The sequence below is a fragment of the Schistocerca cancellata genome, chromosome 6, assembly GCF_023864275.1.
Source record: "Schistocerca cancellata isolate TAMUIC-IGC-003103 chromosome 6, iqSchCanc2.1, whole genome shotgun sequence".
Lineage (NCBI taxonomy): Eukaryota > Metazoa > Arthropoda > Insecta > Orthoptera > Acrididae > Schistocerca > Schistocerca cancellata.
The window spans coordinates 451,838,995-451,853,551 of NC_064631.1; positions in this window are offsets into that span (position 1 = coordinate 451,838,995).

The following is a 14,557-nucleotide window of genomic DNA, read 5'->3' on the forward strand; positions in this document are numbered from 1 at the left end:
AAGTGCAGCAGCCACCTGCAGATGGATCTGAAAGAGAAATGGTAGTGATGGGTGTATTTTATGTCCTTCCGTCCCATAATTGTGGGAACGAGGATGGTCGCTGTACTGTCTTCATTGTAAATTTCCCGACTTTGTACATGGAAAATCCAATAGCAAGCCAGACCAGTATATATATGTAAGAGACCCACATCGACCCGGTAGTAAACGCTCTACTGACGTAAAAGGTGGTAAACATCTTCGAAAACTCAGATTTTAACTCAAACAACGCGTAGCTTGAGCACCATTGCATTGTGTCCTCTGGATCGAACGTTAGTCTGGCCATTGTGCCCTGTTATACTGTGAGAACAATAACAGCATGTTTCATCGAACGGTGTACACAGTAGTTGAAAGCAGGGCTACGTACAGCGAACAGAGGAGTGACAGAAGGCAAAGCTTGCGACACGTCGTCCAGCGCGGCTATTAGGCCGCCGCTGCAGCCAGCAGATTCAGGCCGCCCTCCTGTGGCGCGTTTGCCATCGGAGCTCCTCTTTTTGCGTCACGCTCTGTTTGACCACTTAGCGGCCCTTTGTTTTCCCGAGAGAGCTCCCACGACAAACAAGCTCCCTACAAAACACACACCTGCTAATCCACAAGACAGATGAGAAGGCCTTTTGGATTTTCTGCCCGCATTTGCAGAGCGAGAAAGATGAACCGCCCACAAGGAAGACTTCCAAAGAGTTCAGATAAGGACAGTAAACGAGTTGCTAGTTTCAACTAACAGGACGTCCTGAAGAAGACTAGAGTTCCCAATTTTATATTTAAGCAAAAGCAGGACATTTTCAAAACGTTCCACAAAAAAAATCAGGAAGTTCGAGTAAGAACCAGATCATGATTCAGTTGTCAGTCACATTTGAACAAAATGGGAGATTAATTTTTATTGATTTATTTATCCTAGAAAGATTAGAGCCATCAGGTCCTCTCTTACATCCAACCACCAATTCTACATGCGTGATATTACTTACTTACATGCATGTCTGAAAGAACTGACGCTGTTGACGAATCACAGCTGTACGAAATACACTCTAAGACAAAAAGAAACGACACACAACGAAGGAATTATCCGAATGGGACGGAAACCGGTAGATGTGGTGTACCTGTACAGACAGACAAATGATTACAATTTCAGAAAAATTCAAAGATTTATTCAAGGCAAAGAGTTTCACAAATTGAGCAAGTCAATAAGGTGTAGGTCCACCTCTGGCCCTTATGCAAGCATTTATTCGGCTCGTTATTGATTGACTCAATTGTTGTACATCCTCCTGAGAGATAGCGTCCCAAATTCTGTTCAATTGGGACTTTACATCGTCAAAATCACAAGCTGACTGGAGGGCCCTGCCCATGATGCTTCAAACGTTCTCAACTGGGGAGAGATACGGCGACATTGCTTGACAAAGTAAGGTTTGGTAAGCACGAAGACTATCAGCAGAAACTCTCTCCGTGTGCGGAATTATCTTCTGAAATGTACGACCAGGATGGATTTCTGTGTAGCACAACAAAATGGGGCGTAGAATATCGTCGATGTACCGCTGTGCTGTGAGGGTGCTGCGGATGACAACCAAAGGGTTCCTCCTATGAAAAGAAATGGCACCCCAGGCCAGTCACTCTTGGTTGCTGGGCCGTAAGGTGGGCGAGAATCAGACTGGAATCGCACCGGTCTGGGGCTCCTCCAGAGACTTCTTCTCTGGCCACTGGGGCTCAGTTCGAAGTGGAACTCATCACTGAAGACAATTTTCTTCCAATCAGTGAGATACCGGGCCGAATGCATGCCTGGAGATGCCCCCCACAGCGTTGGGATGCCAACCTGATTGTGACGGCCATGAGTGATGGTCTGTGGTACCATTTCTTTTCGTAGGAGGGCCTCTTTGGTTGTTATCCGCGGCATCCTTACAGCACAGCGGTCCGTCGACAATATTCTACACCCCGTTTTGTTGCCGTTCATGACAAGCCATCCTGGGTGGACATTTCAAAAAGATAATGCCAGATCGCATATAGCGAGGGTTTCTACTGGTCGTCTCCGCTCTTACCAAACACTGTCTCAGCCAGGTCACCGGGTCTCTCCGTAACTGAGAAAGTTTGGAGCATTATGGGCAGGCCCTCCCACCAGCTCGGAATTCTGACAATCTAACGTGCCTATTGGGCAGAACCTGGAACGATATCCCTCAGGAGGACATCCTACATATCAGTCAATGCCAAGTCGTGTAACTGCTTGCTTGGGGGCCAGAGATGGATCAACAGAGTCATTGACCTACTCAGTTTCTGCTGCTTATTTTCTTGGATAAATCATGAATTTTTTCTCAAATCCTAGTCATTTGTTTTTCTGTACATGTACATCACACCTACATATTTCCTGCCCATTTGCGTAATTCCTTCGTTGTGTGTCGTTTTCTTTTTGTATTAGAGAATACTTTGAAAGTAATTCGCTGACTGTGGATTTCTTGACGTCAGCTGTATTAAATACGGCTCTACCACTCAATAGCGATAAACGAAAATTTGTGTTGGGCTAGGACTCGAACCCGGATTTCCTGTGAAACGTCCCCTTAGAAAAATTATACAAGACTGTGCTTATACTGACACACAATATTTTTAGCGCAACCCAATCTGACTTTCAAAAATCCCTACAAAAGAATGGCCCTGACTAACATTAACCTATACGTTTCACAAATCACTTACCTCACAAAAACGTTCGTTACTCGAACTACTGCTACACAGCGAGCGCCACTACTGCCAGCTAAATAAAAGAGTCAAACTACTGAAGGCACTAACTACTGATAGGCACAGTTAGCAAAAGAAAGATTTTGATAGAGAACAAACAATGTATTTACCTTAATATTGTTCAAAAGTAATAATGTATATATATCAGTTCATGACATCCATTCTTACAAATGTACTGTTTCTGATGGACAGACGTCCAGATCATCTGCTCTCAAAAATCCGCCATCTCACTTCCCCACATCCACCACTGCTGGCAGCTCACCTCCAACTGCGTAACGCTACGTGCTGTTAACAGCCAACTGCCCAACACTACAATGGCGCATATTACTCCAACAATGTGAACCAACCACAGCCTTCACACAGTCAGTGATTTTTATATAGAGCGCTACATGGCGTTACCAACATAACAACCTAAACAGCCTACTTACACCTGCTTATCATGAGCGGTCGCCTTAACCGCTTCATCTGCTACCTGTGCACACTCCGCGGGCCGACCCGAACTTTCATATGCCTCACTGTCTACATACTCATATCGTAGAGCACTAAATTCATCAATACGATATAAGAATTTAGATAGTGTTGTAACATCTACGCTCGGGCGTACGTTAACTCTTTAAAGCCTATACTATGGTAAGTTGACGGGCTTCACCTTATAGGAAAGGATTTTAGTAAATATGTTGACCGCTTGTACCTGAATGGAGGCAAAATCAGACTTACACCCACTCAGTAACAACAATGATACGTCAAGCAAGTCTAAAGTGCAAGTACACGTTAGGATGGACAAGAACATACACTGCAGATGCTACCTATTGTTAATAATACGGTCGCCAGCCTAATTAGGCATTAAGTGAGTTTTTTCCTTGTACAAGTGGATGTAAGTACAAGCATAACAACACGTAGTAATACTGCATTAAATGGTAAATTTTAGAACCAGAAAAATCTACTGAACTAATATTTTCACTTTCTGTACTAATTTGGACAAGCTGTTAATACACAACATTACACTATAACGATTACTACAATCTACGTTTTGTCTATTGATCCGACTGAAATCGGGCGTAGGTTACCCTAGAAATAGCACTTTTGAAACACACATACAATGTCAATTTTAAGAAGGCTAAAACACTGATAAATTTAGGTTTTATATTGACTTTAACTTTGCTGGTCAAAGTAGTTCAGTACACTTCAGGACTCAAATGAATAGAAAAGAAAGAAAGGAGAAGCGGGGGGGGGGGGGGGGGGGGGCTGAAACTGTTATGATCACTGTAGTGAAAGTTTGATCATTGAGAACCTTAAGCATTCTAGATTTCCAATATATGATTTACCACTCTTTTTGTCTTATTTCCTGCTCATTTAACTACCGTTATTTTCGTCTCAATTTAAATAAACTTCATTACTAAACCAATTTCAATATTATCTTCCAACTTGGTCAGACCTATATTACTCGTCCAGTATTTCATTAACAACAAAGTTCTTTAAACATCATTCTAACATAGATAAGTCTGCAGGTAATTATTATTAACATAAACTTTAAATCTTCATCTTGGGATACTCGGATTGCACAACACGTGGAAAGGTCCCTGTCTAGGTTAGTTGTGAGGATAATTTAATTGATAGGACAGTTCTGGTAAAATTTAAGTTATTATTGAACAGTATGCAGTAAAGGTGACACTGGTCCACACGAATACAGTACTAAAAGTTTCAACCTGTTCGTATCGATGAGGCAGTCGGCAGGCGGCGAGATGGCAAGGCACAAAGCACACGTGCAATTACAGCAATGGCTCATGAAATATCGGCACTTTACTTCTTCATGGCGTCGCAATGCTTTTCCATTTAGTGCCTATGGAATATTGCCATGCTGTATAGACGTCGGAAACAGCGCATCCGAGGCTCAATGAAACCACTTTTTCCAGGAGAGCCTCCTCGATCCAGCACGTGTTTCTCAGATCGATGCCCAACTCTGACTACTACTGCTGAGCCCGTTATGCCGTACCGTGCCCGTGTGCATTTTCCCGCGCTCGCCTACCTCCACCTTTCCCTGCTCCCCTACAGACAGGGTATTCACCAAAGGTTTTACATTCCACATATTCTAATACATTGCCTACATATGGACCAGGCGTACAAATACAACTTTCACAACTTACAATAGTTTCAACATTAGGTACACTTCCCTTCGATTACAACATTACTTGAAATTTGACATAAATATTAAAATTTACATCGAAATTTGTTTATAGCTTTTTCAACATAATGTCATGAAACAAAAGAGAAATGAAACCAGAATATCGATTATACTAATTTATCGAAATTCAGAGGACAAAAATTTATTACATATACAGTAGGATAACGTTAGTGTTGTTACACATGCCCCTGTTTCCATTAAATTTCACTAAGTGCTGATTTGATGGGAACACTGAACTTTATATTTATACAGTGGTTCTGAATCTTTGTGTGACTGTCCTATAAAAAAAAAAAATTATACCACAAACTTCCTTTCACTCACTTTACATAAGTCTATAAATTTTTAACATATCACGAACATTTACCTATCGTTTGCTTAAGTGCCTTTGGCACAGTCCAACCTCCTATCACAACATTATTTAAGTAGCAAATTATTCATCATTGTTCAATTTTTAGACAAATTTGGAACACAAACACTTATTTACAAAAGCAAATACAAATATCTATATACACTATAAAACAATTTGTTGCTGCTTGCATTGAATGGCAGTCCATTTCCTTATTTACTAAAACAAAAAACACACAATAATATTTAGAAAATTACTACACATATTTGCTGCCTATTACTCAGATTTGGGCAGTCCTTTTTACCTCATATTGTCACATCTCCTGTATCACACTTACAATTCTCCTTTGACTATTTATCTGCCCTCTTTGGTGTTTGGCAGTTCTTTATATTATGGCTATGACACTGCCCATTTTCATTTTTGACAGTCCCATCTTTTATCTGGCTGACAGCATTTATCCTTTCTTTTCAGCCCTTTTTCTCCATACCTCTTTACATTTATAGTACAATTGGTAATCTGAAACTCACATAATTACATTAGTACACTGATGTTGGTCTACCTATGTTACAAAGGTTTGTTACATTTGGCATAAATTAGCTTCAGCGTAATATACAGCATAATTACTGTAAATTGTTTTCTGATTGTACTTAGTTCACTCACTTCCAGGAACATACAGTTTCAGGTCCACAACATTTCTTACACCTAAAGGTCTTTTGGAATTTGGGTAGATCAGGTAGTAAGCATTATCGTGTGGAATGTTCTGTATTATATACAGTCCATTATAAATATATTTAAATTTGGAAATTTCATGGTTCAGTCACTAGATTTTTCGTGGGTTTTTAAAAGAACATAATCTCCAATTTCAAATTTTGAAACTTTCTGATTTTTATCATGTCTTTTAGATCCCGATTCAGCTTTTTGCTTTGCCCTTTTTCTGACTAATTCTTTCTTTTGACTCAACCCCAAGCTTTTACAAGGTGGAAACTCTAGTTTTTCCTCAATTAAACTTTTACTTCTGCTGCCTAACAAAATTTCTTCCGGTGGGAACCCAGTAGATTCATGATGTAAGGTGTTCATGACAGTCTCAAAGTCCGATATAAACTTGCCCCAGACCCTATGGTTATGACTGCAGTACGTTCTACACAATCTTCCGATTTCTCGCATGTACCTTTCAACTGGGTTACTAGCTGGATGATAAGCTGAGATGTATTTAACCTCCACACCATTTTGCTCCATTCCTTCTTTCCAAATTTTGGATATGAACTGGGGTCCATTGTCAGATAGTATTTCCTTGGGTTTCCCGATGGTTCTGAAGTATTCGACCATCCTACTAAATACAGCTTTTGCTGTTGCTCTTTTCAAGGGGTATAATTCACAAACTTTGAGAATACTTCCAAAATTACTAAAATATATGCACAATTTCCCGAAGTCTTTGGGAGGGGACCATATAAATCTACTGATAATAATTCTAGGGTGTCTTCAGGTAATGTACTTTGCATTGGACCTCTATTAGTTCTGTTCGGTACTTTGGCCCTTTGACAGACATCACAAGACGTAATTCGTTCCTTTACCCTCTTACTGACACTACCAGCAATCACTACTACAGTATTCAATTCATCCAAACATTTCTTTGGACCACTATGCCCCAATGCTAAATGAAAATAGTCTATGACCTCGGTATCGAACTGATGTGGCCAACATACTCTCCATTCCTCAGTGGCTAAATCTTTCCTCCTATATAAAATGCCTTTAAAGATTTTGTAATACTTCTTAATTTGAGGATACTGTACACTGTCAAAATTTACTTTCACGGATTTCCATGTCGGATCCTCATTTTGATGGTATCTCATATTTTTACATATTTGTTCCATTTTCCTTTTTCCTGAAACCTCTTTCATATACCTTATCTGAAAAGTACCCTCTTCACCATTTTCATTGGGCACTTCACTCATACCATTAGGCAATCGAGATAAAGCATCTGCCTCATAATTCTCAGTACCCTTAACATAGCAAATCTCGTAATCAAATTGTTGAAGGTACAAAGCCCAACGAGTTAGCCTGCCATTAAGTAAACGACAATCCTTAAGAAAAGTTAAACCTTTGTGGTCAGTATGTATGATGAGCTTATGGCCCCACAAATAATTTCTGAATTTCTTTAACCCCCATATAATGGCTAAAGCTTCCTTTTCTGATATAGTGTAGTTTCTCTCGTATTTTGTTACAGTTCTACTTGCAAACGCGATAGTCCTGTGTTGGATTTCTTTGCCATCACAGATGTCTTGGAAAACTTCTATACCAACACCATAGGCACTGCTGTCAGTACTCATATGGAAAGGTTTTGACACTATGGGGTGATGCAAAATATTGTCATTCAAAAGTTCACTTTTTAAATTTTCAAAATCTCTTGTGCACCCTTCGGTCCACACAAAAGCACTATTTTTCTTAAGTAGATTATTCAAATGAGGACTATTAAAAACTTGCCCCTTGACGAATTTTCTATAGAACCCACATAAACCCGAAAAGGCTTTCAACTGTTTTCTATTTCTAGGAGCTGGACACCCTGCTATTGCACTTAACTTTTGCGGTTCCTTGCCAATACCGGTTGTAGTAATAATGTGCCCTAGAAACTTTATTTCCGACTTCACAAATTCACATTTCTTCCACTTAAGCGTCATGCCACCTGCTTGTAGAGCAACAAAAACTTTCTGCAATAATTCACAATGCTCTTGCCATTCTTCTGTAGCAATCAGTAAATCATCTACATAAATGGTTAGCCAGGAACTCAATTCTCTCCCTAATACAAAGTCCAGTGGCCTAATAAATACTGCCACCGAAGTGCTAAGCCCAAATGGTACTACTTTATACTGATAGCATTTCCCGGCAAATAGAAAAGCGGTATATTTACGGGATTCTTTGCTCAAAGGAATTTGCCAGTATCCGGCGGTCATGTCCAGACTGGTTAAATACTTCACATTATAAAATTTTTGAAGCATTTCGTCCAGATTTTCAGGTCTGTCTATTTCCTTTTTTATAATTTTGTTCAAAGTCCTGGCGTCAATAACTACTCTTACTCCCCCATCCCTTTTGTTCACGATGATAAGGGCACTATTATATTCGCTGCTACTCCTTTCGATCATGCCCCATTTCATCATTTTATCTATTTCCATTTGCACAGCCTGCCTCTTTGATATGGGTACCGAAAACGGTCTTACAAAGAAAGGTTTATGCTCTATTGTCTCAATCTGGTATTCAAAGTTCTTAACTAGGCCAGGTTTGTCCGAAAATACGGTGCTATTACTTTCTAAAATATCAAGCAATTCTGTTTTCTGTTCGGGAGATATTTCCTTCAAATTTTCCACCATTTCTTTAAAATCATGTCCCTGCTTGTCACGCTCATTTATTAACCTCTGGACATGGTACACCTCACACTTGTTTGTCAAACCATCATTCCCTTGGTCAATCTCCAACAATAAAGAATCAATTTCTGAATCGAACACCTTCCCATATTCCTCAAATTTTAATTCTAAATTCGTAGATGCACTATTAATTTTGATCACTTCTTGACTACAATCAATAATAACCTTTTCTTTATCTAACCAATCTATTCCCAGAATCATTTCAGTACTCAAGTCTGGCACAACCAAAAAATCGTGTTCAAATATTTGTCCTTTTATATTAAATTCTACCAAAATGTGGTTCTTTACCGGCTTGCTAGTCTTGCCAGTAGCACCAACAATTTTTACACCCGTCACTGACATAATTACTAGTCCAGGCTTATCACAAATGTGTTCGAAAAACGACTGGGAGATTGCGCTTATCTGAGATCCAGTATCAAGAAGTACCTGCAATTTCACATTATAAATTTTAACTGGTATGACAGTTTGTTTCATCGTCGAATGTTTTTCATTGTTGTGGTCTTCCCTAAGCAAATCTGGGTCGACTATAACATCGTCCCAAGATATGCTTTTAACATTCACCCCACCTATATCTAGCGGTTTCTTTGGTTCCGGGAGTTCAAAGTCATTAATTACTTGAACTCTTTGTAAAATAGACCCTGAGTCGTCAGATGGCTCTTTCTTTCTTTGTTCAGTCTCAACATTTGGATTTTGTTTTGAAACTTCGTCATCATTAGGTATAATATCGCAATTAGCTGTATCCCCATTATTTTCACTAGTACCGAAATATTCGCCATCTGAACTATCGTCAGAATCCGACCATTCTGGATCGCTTTCAGGTTCTAACATAAAAGCTTTTCTGAGACAGGCACTAAGTTCTCCTTCTGCATTTTCGTCAGGTTTAGATTTTAACTCAGTCTCCTCTTTCGGCAAAACGGTTTCATTGCCAGCTTTACTTACATCTACTGTTACTTCATATTTAATGTAATCCTCGTGGACTTCAATTACTTTCAGGTAATTACCTGCTCCTTCCTCACGGTGCTTTTCGGTAGCAGCTCGTACTGTTGGCGGATCGTTAACAGAAGTTACTTCCTCGTCAATGCTTAGTATTTCATCCTCCAATTCCTTCCTATCTTTAATCATCGTCCTACCGGCAGCACGCGTACTCAGCGCGGCGCTGTTTACTCTCTCCTCTTCAACTTTGGGCCACGTTACCTTATCGACGTCCCTATTATCTCCTTTTTCACTAATCAACTTCCTTGCCTCATACTCCTTCTTAAAATCCTCCCACTCACATTGCTTTAGGCCCTTGTACAGATCGTCGATCTGCACACACCAATCAGTTACTTCTGCTAGATCATTCTCGCCATTTACTTTTTTGCTAACACTGCTAACCGCGCCTCTCTGTGTCTCCACCGTTTCATCTACTATTTCCTTCGGCACGGAATTACCACCCGTAATGTATTCATCAGTTCTTACGGCAGTGTTCGCGTCTAATGCTGCCGCATTGCTAGCGGCTTCTCTCTGAACAGCTGTTCTGCTAGGCTGGGCCATTGCCCTCTGATGCTCCACTCGCCTGTTAACATGAATCGCTCTGCTCGGCGAAGATGACTCATCCTCGCTTGCACCTGACGCTTGTTTCGCAACAACACGTTGCGTCGTTCCACGCCTGTCTCTAACCTGTCTCATAACATTATTGTCAGTTCGGTAATTTTTCTTAAATCGGGGCCGGTATGTACTGTCCGCTTCCGTTTGGCCCGCAACGTTCGCGGAAATCAGTTTCCCGCGTCATTATTATTTTGTGCGGTGTACCCTCTATCGCGACCTATATAATTTCCTCTTCCTCCGCCTCTTCCTCTCTGTATCACGTTGACGCGCAACCCTTCGCCGTCATTTCTCTCGTCACTATTACGGTTATTTCTGTTGCCAAAATTCTGATAATTGGCACGACTTTCGCGCCAGTGGTCCTCGTCTTCGACCCTTTCAAGAAATGGTTGGAAGCTACGATGATTGCTTCCCACGTATCTCTTTGAATCTTCCGGAAGCTTTTTATATAGCTCCCATATGATTTCAGAATCGGACCTTCTTCCTCTTAAATGCGTCAACTTCCGGTACCAATATTCGCAGAAATCTTTTAAAGAATTCCTGCCCCTGTTATCATGAAGTTTGGCCATGATAAACTCGCGCCACAAATGATCCTGTTTTTGTTCGGACCAATATTCTTCCGTAAACTTTTGCTTAAATTCTTCGAACGTCATTCGTTCGGTATTCAAATTAATTCCCCAGCGCTTAGCGTCACCTGCTAAGGCGCTAATTACTACGTTTATCTTTTCCTGATCAGACAAGTGTTCAGGAAATATTCTCTCGCAATTTTTGATGAAATCTAACGGATGCCATCCGTTATGTTTCTTGGCGGGATCGAAGCGTTCCTCACCTTCCAATAGCTTCGTAAGTGGTGTGCCATTACAGACAACACCAGGCCTATCTTTAATTTTACCCTCAAGATCGAAAATTTTTCCTTGAATTTTCGATGTATTTTGTTCACACTTTAGTACACATCCGGTCACCTTTTCGCCTGATTCTCTTTCAGTGTCTGAAACTGCCTTTTTCAACTGTGATATTCCGTGTTGACATTCGTTTACGATCTCAATTTTAAGACCGAAAACTTTTTCGTCTACTTTCGTTTCAACTAGAGGCTCTACTTTCTCTTGGATGTTGAGAATTTCAACGTCAAACCTACTGTTAATGTTGTCAATTTCCCCCTGCATAGTATCCATATTTTTGTTAATTGTGTCAATTTCAAATTTCATAGTATTTACCACAGAACTTAAATTACCCACTTTTTGTTCTACCTGTTCTACTTGTTTACTAATTTTAATTCCTTGTTCTTCGACCTGTACTTTGAGCTGATCAACGTGTGTTCTAAGCTGATCATTCTGTGTTTTGAGCTGCTCGGCAACGTGTGTTTTAAGCTGATCATTCTGTCCTGCAATTTTTTTGGTTAATTGTTCAAATAAATCGTTCATGCTTAAAATTTTCACACTGCTTTGCTCTACGGAATCGGTGTGTTCCGATCCTACATCAAAAGTTTCTTTCGGTTCTTTCTTTATCTGTGGTGAATCAAACATGTCAGTGGATTCGTTCACGTACCCACTATCATCTACAAAGTCATCCCCTACTTCTTGTTTTATCCCTTGCTGTGTTCGAGGCAGTCTCGACATTTCAATCTGATCATTAACATGTTCATGATATTGTATGTACGCCAACTGTCTTCCGCTAACGCCATCTGTTATCTGGCCGCTTAAATTCCTGCTATTGCCATGCGCATCTTCCATTACGCTCGGCACATTTACCCTGTCTACTTTCCTATCCATACTGAATGCAAGCTACACCACCCTACCGTACTTGACGTTCACTGCTATTTATTTTACTGAATATTATTACAATTCGTGCCACTGAACATCCACTGCTCGGTATTCACATTAATTTGTGACCGATAACAACTGCATGTCCTGTCACCGGGAAGCCACTTGTAACATCTACGCTCGGGCGTACGTTAACTCTTTAAAGCCTATACTATGGTAAGTTGACGGGCTTCACCTTATAGGAAAGGATTTTAGTAAATATGTTGACCGCGTGTACCTGAATGGAGGCAAAATCAGACTTACACCCACTCAGTAACAACAATGATACGTCAGGCAAGTCTAAAGTGCAACTACACGTTAGGATGGACAAGAACATACACAGCAGATGCTACCTGTTGTTAATAATACGGTCGCCAGCCTAATTAGGCATTAAGTGAGTTTTTTCCTTGTACAAGTCGATGTAAGTACAAGCATAACAACACGTAGTAATACTGCATTAAATGGTAAATTTTAGAACCAGAAAAATCTACTGAACTAATATTTTCACTTTCTGTACTAATTTGGACAAGCTGTTAATAAACAACATTACACTATAACGATTACTACAATCTGCGTTTTCTCTATTGATCCGACTGAAATCGGGCATAGGTTACCCTAGAAATAGCACTTTTGAAACACACATACAATGTCAATTTTAAGAAGGGTAAAACACTGATAAATTTAGGTTTTATATTGACTTTAACTTTGCTGGTCAAAGTAGTTCAGTACACTTCAGGATTCAAATGAATAGAAAAGAAAGAAAGGAGAAGGGGGGGGGGGGCCTGAAACTATTATGATCACTGTAGTGAAAGTTTGATCATTGAGAACCTTAAGCATTCTAGATTTCCAATATATGATTTACCACTCTTTTTGTCTTATTTCCTGCTCATTTAACTACCGTTATTTTCGTCTCAATTTAAATAAACTTCATTACTAAACCAATTTCAATATTATCTTCCAACTTGGTCAGACCTATATTATTCGTCCAGTATTTCATTAACAACAAAGTTCTTTAAACATCATTCTAACATAGATAAGTCTGCAGGTAATTATTATTAACATAAAACTTAAATCTTCATCTTGGGATACTCGGATTGCACAACATGTGGAAAGGACCCTGTCTAGGTTAGTTGCGAGGATAATTTAATTGATAGGACAGTTCTGGTAAAATTTAAGTTATTATTGAACAGTATGCAGTAAAAGTGACACTGGTCCACACGAATACAGTACTAAAAGTTTCAACCTGTTCGTATCGATGAGGCGGTCGGCAGGCGGCGAGATGGCGAGGCACAAAGCACACGTGCAATTACAGCAATGGCTCATGAAATATCGGCACTTTACTTCTTCATGGCGTCGCAATGCTTTTCCATTTAGTGCCTATGAAATATTGCCATGCTGTATAGGCGTCGGAAACAGCGCATCCGAGGCTCAATGAAACCACTTTTTCCAGGAGAGCCTCCTCGATCCAGCACGTGTTTCTCAGATCGATGCCCAACTCCGACTACTACTGCTGAGCCCGTTATGCCGTACCGTGCCCGTGTGCATTTTCCCGCGCTCGCCTACCTCCACCTTTCCCTGCTCCCCTACAGACAGGGTATTCACCAAGGTTTTACATTCCACATATTCTAATACATTGCCTACGTATGGACCAGGCGTACAAATACAACTTTCACATCTTACAATAGTTTCAACATTAGGTACACTTCCCTTCGATTACAACATTACTTGAAATTTGACATAAATATTAAAATTTACATCGAAATTTGTTTATAGCTTTTTCAACATAATGTCATGAAACAAAAGAGAAATGAAACCAGAATATCGATTATACTAATTTATCGAAATTCGGAGGACAAAAATTTATTACATATACAGTAGGATAACGTTAGTGTTGTTACACATGCCCCTGTTTCCATTAAATTTCACTAAGTGCTGATTTGATGGGAACACTGAACTTTATATTTATACAGTGGTTCTGAATCTTTGTGTGACTGTCCCATAAAAAAAAAATTATACCACAAACTTCCTTTCACTCACTTTACATAAGTCTATAAATTTTTAACATATCACGAACATTTACCTATCGTTTGCTTAAGTGCCTTTGGCACAGTCCAACCTCCTATCACAACATTATTTAAGTAGCAAATTATTCATCATTGTTCAATTTTTAGACAAATTTGGAACACAAACACTTATTTACAAAAGCAAATACAAATATCTATATACACTATAAAACAATTTGTTGCTGCTTGCATTGAATGGCAGTCCATTTCCTTATTTACTAAAACAAAAAACACACAATAATATTTAGAAAATTACTACACACATTAGCTGCCTATTACTCAGATTTGGGCAGTCCTTTTTACCTCATATTGTCACATCTCCTGTATCACACTTACAATTCTCCTTTGACTATTTATCTGCCCTCTTTGGTGTTTGGCAGTTCTTTATATTATGGCTATGACACTGCCCATTTTCA